At 43.8% G+C, this 6,924-nt stretch overlaps 1 long non-coding RNA gene across 1 annotated transcript; it reads right to left on the bottom strand.

The window, feature by feature from the left end:
• Positions 1-4,417: 4,417 nt before the first annotated feature.
• LOC311023913 lies at positions 4,418-5,615 on the bottom strand. The gene is made up of 5 exons (XR_014598257.1): positions 5,556-5,615; positions 5,068-5,125; positions 4,823-4,884; positions 4,629-4,727; positions 4,418-4,536 (listed from the first exon to the last, which is right to left on the bottom strand). It is a non-coding gene; the product is annotated as an uncharacterized lncRNA (long non-coding RNA).
• Between the last annotated feature and the right edge of the window lie 1,309 nt (positions 5,616-6,924).

Genomic DNA, 6,924 nt, shown 5'->3' with positions numbered 1-6,924 from the left:
CCCATTGTGTGTGTGTTTTTTTGATTTGTGTGTAGAGTTCTGAGAGTATGAGGCATGCGTTCAGAAAATGTGTGTAAACGATCGAGAAAAACTGTAATAATGTAGTAATCATCATGACATTTTTTAATCAATCTTAATTTTGGAGGCCCCCGCCAGGTAGTTGGGGCCCTACGCGCTCTGCGTATGCGGAGCGGCGGCCCTGGCCATACCATTTTCATGCAAACGAGCTGGCGCTCTGCTCCTCTACTTGCAGGTCTTACTGATTGAGTAACTGGGAGCACCTGGCCAGTCCTCCCAGCCTATTTATCCCCGTCTTCCCAGAGTGCCATTCCCTTCACCTGCACCCTGATGGTTTGTGGTTTCCTCTAACACTGACATGCACCACACATTCTTCATTACATTCATATACCTTCATACACCACCGATGCTGACTTACACACCGCATTACTTTTACGTTTGCACATTTGTTTAATAAATGTTACTTTTGTTTATAAATTGGTTGTGCATCTCCAACGTTTGTTGTGGCCTTTGAGCTAGCTGTAACATAATATAAAATCATATTAATCTCAAGCTGGTTTATAATCAGCTCTGAGAGACACGTGGAGATGTACACTGAGAAAACATCAAATTAATCCAGCTAACTGGAGCCAAACACTCACAGTAACTCATGTAGAAAGGACCAATGTGTCTGATGTGTGATGCAGCAGCGGCAGCCAGTGATTGGTCCGTTAGTAGACCCTGCTGCTGGTGAATGACTGTTTCAGAGCGATAAGGAAACAGCAGCAGCTGAAAGCTGACTGCCCATTGAAGATAGTGGAAGTTACTGTCTTTGCCTTGTAAATATATCTGTTAGTGTCACGCACAGCTCATGTGCATCTATAAATCTTTCTTATTACAGTGTGCTAATGAGTGAATCTGTTCAATGTTGGGCCAGTTATGTGGCTGTTTTGTTCAGCGTGTGTGTGCAGCACAAAGATTAGTGTGTCAGCAAATCTGTGTCTTTGTTAACGTTATGCACATTTCTGTCTTTGGTTTCTGTCCCCCCAACACACACACACACACACACACACACCAGTTCCTACATATGTTTTCTTCATACTATCTGCTTTCGGGTCCTGAAATCCTTTCCTCCTGAAAAACCCTGACAAGGGGAACCGAGAGTTGAGGAACTTTTGCTCCTCTTGCACATTTACATGACTCTTCAAGCGCAAGTGAAGTTGCTGTGCATCATATACAACATGTTGAGCATGTGAGCAACATGTAGCCGCCATTAGAAATACGTTGGAGGATATATTGCAGATAAGCAGGGCACAATCTGCAATTATCTCCTCCAACGGAGGCAGAAAGGCAGTTTTACAAAATGCTACAGAAAACGCTCATCAGCTTGGTGCTCATGTCTGTAGGTCTCTCCCTCCGCCTCCTGTGCCTCTCTCCTCAACTGTTCTTCATGGGCCGTTTGTCCTACCACACAAAGACGCTCCCTCTCCTCATCCTCACGGTCCATCGTCAGCAGCAGGTTCTTAGGTTCGCCGATCACCACCTAGGCCTTAGTTTGTACTAGAGAACAATAGAACACAAGCAACATTTTATGGGTATACACACTCAAACTTGTTTGTGTATTTGTGTTTGCACCTTTTAGTTTAGATTACTTCATTTATTTTCTCCGTTGTCGTGATTGTTAAAGAAAGGTCCTTCAACATTGATATGCGAAATAAATAAAAGAAAAAGATTGAAGTGGTTTGAAAATGAGGAACAAAATCAGAAGGCCATTAATTTAAATTGTAACTGCTTAATAGTGTGTGTGTCATCTTAATTCTGTCTTTGTGAGGACCAGGATGAGTTTTCAGAAAAGGATATTTATATAGAGAGAGAGCAAGAGTGTGTGTGTGTGTGTAGAGCTTGATCATGTTGTTGTACGCAAGCATTCCTACAAACATCAATTGAATGCTAATAATTATCTCACTGCCTTAGGCCTAACATACTTCTGATTTCATAACCGTTTCGCTTAATGATCGGTGAATTGATCGCTCTGGCCTCTGAAACATTAATAAGCAGGTGTTGGAGATGTAGCAGGAGCAGATTTGGTTATCAACAGATAAGTATTAATGTCAATATGATTATCGATATTAGTAATTATATTTAATATATTATTGTGATATAATCATAAATATACGGGGCACCACCCTGGGATCAGGGAAAAGATAACCGAAAACTGTATTCAGTCTCAATATAAAGGGGGTTTTATACTCACATGCCAATCATCGTGATCATTGGCATATAAGTATAAAAACAATCGAAAACTTAAAAAGGCGTGAAATTCGAGCACTAGCCTTCACAACCTGCTGTTATCCAGTGACATATACACAACAAGCACAAGAGACCGCTAGTTATAATATAATACGATTTATTAAAATCAGTAATAATGATCACAATCAATAACACTGCAATTAACAAAGCCTTATTACCTAATTACCTAACACACAAAGCTAAGCTAAACAAAGGAAGAGACACACGTGGAGTGTGTGTGTGTGTGTGTGTGTGTGTGTGTGTGTGTGTATGAAGGTAAATCGATGTCAAAACACTTAGAAAGACGCGCAGCAGCGTGTGTGTGAACGCATGGTTACTTTGTTATGCGTGCGTGCGTGCGTTGTCGTGCGCAGGTTGTATGTCACGCTATGAAGGTAAATCGATGTCAAAACACTTAGAAAGACGCGCAGCAGCGTGTGTGTGAACGCATGGTTACTTTGTTATGCATGCGTGCGTGCGTGCGTTGTCGTGCGCAGGTTGTATGTCACGCGTAACAAGAAGCTGCGTACATATGAAGCAGCGTGCGCACGTCTGTCTGTCACTGTTTGACAAATGTTGTTACGCGTTCACACGCACGTGCGGTCGCAGATTATGATGCTGCGCGGCCGGAAGTTGATCTGCTGTGCGCACCTACTCCGCGTAACTTGAACGCGTAATGTAGTTGGCCTGTTCATTTCAGTCAACCAGGGGAGGCAACTACATTACACGCTCATGTCCATTATAAGTCAATGAGGAAACTACATTACACGTCAGGCGCTGTGTGCTGCACAGGCGTCAAAGCACGCGGGTGTGACGCGTTCAGTTGATAGTTGTGCAAGTAATATGAAACGATTCTGACGCCATAGTGTGTGTGTGTGCCTGCGTGCGTGCGTGCGTGCGTGTGCGTGTGTGTATGTGTGTGTGGGGAGAGGAAAAAGAGAGAGGGAGAGATGGCCGGGCGCAGCCACCAGATGGAGCTATGTCCTTAGCGTCCGGAGACGGAAACAGCTGGCGGAGGATACGTGTGGGGGCGGTGTATGTGTGTGCACATGTGTTAGCCGGAACAAAGAGAGAGAGAATGCGCGCGTAACACTGCATGAAAAGTCGGATTTTCGTCCCTGTAAACGCCCGAAAATCTCCCTAATTTTCGGGAGTTAACGACAATTTACAGGCTGCGAACGCCGCGTTCGTCTGTGCCGAAAATTGTCGGAAACGAACCACAGCGAAGGCTCTAATTAGCATATGAATAGCGGCGAAACCCCGCCTGGCCAGAGATGGCTTGAATATCCTCACTCAGGATTGGATGAAACCACTAGTTTTAAACAAGTATAATCGCTCGTGATTGGTTGGCAGATCTGGTCATTATAAATGTAAAGCCAACCCACGTTGGTAGATCTGTCACTATTGGTCAACCTGATGAGTCATTATAAATGTAAACCCCACCCCCGTTGGCAGATGTGTTACTATTGGTCACACTGGGTCTTTTAAACAAGAATAATCACTAGTGATTGGTTAGCAGATCTATCACTATATATATATATATATACATGTGTTTATATATATATATATATATATATATATATGTATATTTATACATATATATACACATTTATTTTTATTTATTTATATATTTATAAATATAAATATTAATGAATTTATTGAGGAAAGGAAAAATTGCCAGGAGGAAGTATTCAAAGAAAGAGCTTTATTGACAACACAACACACAAATGAACTGGCGACATTCTGTCCGAATTTGGTCAATTTTACAGCCGCCTGCGGTGCGTGGCCCTGTACTTGGGAGTCTTCTCTAATCGCGACTGTAGAGTCGCACAGAGCTCGGTGAGCTCCTGGCTACGAGAGGATGGAGGTCGCACAATCCATCCAGACACCCCGCCAACGACGCCGTCCTCCTCATCAGACATCATGTCTGTGGTGGCGCACTTCCAACGGTCCGCCTCATCGCCAGCAAGCACACTCCGTCTCGCTTCCAGCAGCTGTAAAACAATCAATAAAGACAATCAGTACTGCGCGATGCACTGCGCATGGACACAACACATCTATTAATGCACCTGAAAAATAGGTTTAGGTAGGTTTGGTCACATTGACCAAAAACGGATCTAATAAGTCTTACCCTCTTTCTCCTGGAACGACTCCGAGCTGACGTCTTCACAGCTTCCGCCTGCGATGCGAGATCAGGCTGTGTGTGTCTGAAGCTCCTGCGTACCGTTTCATAGTATGTCTTACAGGCAGCTGGAAAACAATTAAATGAGTGGTATGAATAAGAAAACTTAAGTCACAGTAAAATTAAAACAAGGAAGAAGAAAACAGTAAAAATTACTTACACACAATGGCGTCGTAATTCAGCGTCATAGAAATCCGGACTTGCGGACAAAGCTCCGAGCAAGTAAGAGATCACAGCTTCGTTATGAGGCGAGGTTCGTCTGTGAAAACAAAATGAACAGTTAAGATCGGTATCTACTGTTAACGCATCTATTTCCTTATACAGCAGAATGAAAGCATATTCTTTAAATCGTACCCTTGCTCCGGTTCGTAGCGCCTACAATTCGTCTCCGAGTTGTGAAGACGGCGTACTGCTTCCTGTAAAGGACCAACAACGTACACTTAACAAAGCAACTTAACGTTACACTGGTTCCTCTCTCTTGTTCTTTTACAAGGCTACTATGCTACTTTTAGCTTGGACTATTAGCTTTTAAGCTACTTTTAGCTTGGGCTTGCTTTGCTAATTTTAGCTTAGCTAGCAGTCACCGAACATATTCTTACCGCAATCATCCTGAGAGTCTCCAGCAGTCCTGGGACATCCTGAGAGTCTCCAGCAGTCCTGGATATAAGAATTATAACATTTAAACCACATTTTCTTAAGTGAAGCCTCTCAGAGCAGCATCCCTGCTGCCGGTGAACGTGAACGTCTCCGCCTCGTTCCCCCCACTGAATGAGGCGCCCGGTGTCTGCATCAGTCCCTTTAACGGACAACGGTGCACGGCGTTATTAATCACCGTTAGTAAATATATAACCACGGTTTAACATAAGCACTATATTATTAGTTAACGTCGGTAAAAACGGCACATTTTCCGCTTCGCTTGCGCTCGCTAACCCCTAAATGGTAAATTAGCGTCAGTAGGCTAGCCGGCTGGAAGGACCTTCGATTCGTAACGTTAACGTACAATGCCAACAACAATAAAGTAACGTTCATTATCAATACGATTTAAAAGTCAGCTGGAAACGTAAAAGTCATGTTACAGTATACTTACATGTGTACGCGGTTTGTGTCGGGCTCCTCGCCAGAATCACCGCAGTCGTCCGCCATTATCCAAAACTTGTGAAGTCAGACGAGCCGCAATGCATTTTGGGAAGTTGAGTAGATTTAGCAAGGTCCGCTGTACTCAGAAATTCTTGCCAATGCAGTATACATCCGGGCATTTCTCGCGTGCACAAATTCACATACTATTGTATGTGAACGCACTACGTACTCAAATTTACGTCACAATTAAGTACGAGTAGGACGTTAGTATGGCATTTCTAATACAAGCCTATGAAAGCCAATAGAAGTTTGGAGCTTGCAGGGAACAGACACGTCATACCCAGCATCATTTCTGCCTGTTGAGCGCATTGCTGGGAGATGTGTGGTTAACACATCCACTGTGCATTTAAGCAAGACCAAAGAAAGGGTCACTGTAGTCATACCACTATGCACAGTGGTTGAGCTCTAGGAGACTGTGATGTTGTTTGCATGAATGTACATTTTACCTTTGTGGCAAAGCCTGATTAAAAGTAATTGTTGAAGCAAATTGTTTTGTGTATCTTTGAATGAAGATGAAATTAAGTTATATCTTTGAATGAAGATGAAATGAAGTTAACACCTTTCAGAAAAATGTCACCTGGGGGAAAACTCCCCCTGCTACCCTGATTTGCATTTGTATAGCTCACAGCATTTTCATTTACATGTTAAAGCCTCCCCTAGGATTACGGGGAGGGGGGTCATGGGGGGACAACTGCCAAGCAAGGCCCACGTCAATTCCCGGCAATTTACGTCAGTTTTCGGTGTTTCCTGCAAATTGCCGTTTGCAGTCGTAAACCTGAACTTCCACGTCAATTTACAGGGCCGCTAACTGACGAAAATCCCACTTTTCATGCAGTGTAATACACAAAAGGATCAGTAAGCTATTACCATCACACGGGAGCTCGTGAATGAACTGGCGTTCGTTCGGCGGGACCCCGGTCCTTTAACTGATGGTAGATCACTTACTGAGCTCGTGAATGTGTCCGAGGTTGGACACACACTGTTACCGAAATGAAACCCAGCGGCGTGGGTACACAATCAGCATTCGAATACAACAACACATAAAGCAACGGACTCGGCGGTCCATGATCAAAACTTAAAACACGTTAACAAGAATTACAAGCATCCTACACTGTCAAACTTATGTCTCTGCCCAGACAGATAGCCTCTTACTTGTTCGCGAGTCCTCAGCGGCAACGGGGGACGCAATGAGTCGGTTGAGTCCAGACGAGAGCGGGGCGTAGCAGTTATCCTTCTCCTTGATCAAGTCGAATGAAGAAAACAGTTTGTGTTCCTCTTCTGCAGGCAATCAAAGAATCGCGCGGTTGTGGCGATCTTCT

Source organism: Eutrigla gurnardus (assembly GCF_963514095.1).
Source record: "Eutrigla gurnardus genome assembly, chromosome: 2".
NCBI lineage: Eukaryota > Metazoa > Chordata > Actinopteri > Perciformes > Triglidae > Eutrigla > Eutrigla gurnardus.
This window is presented reverse-complemented; position numbering and strand designations above follow the sequence as displayed.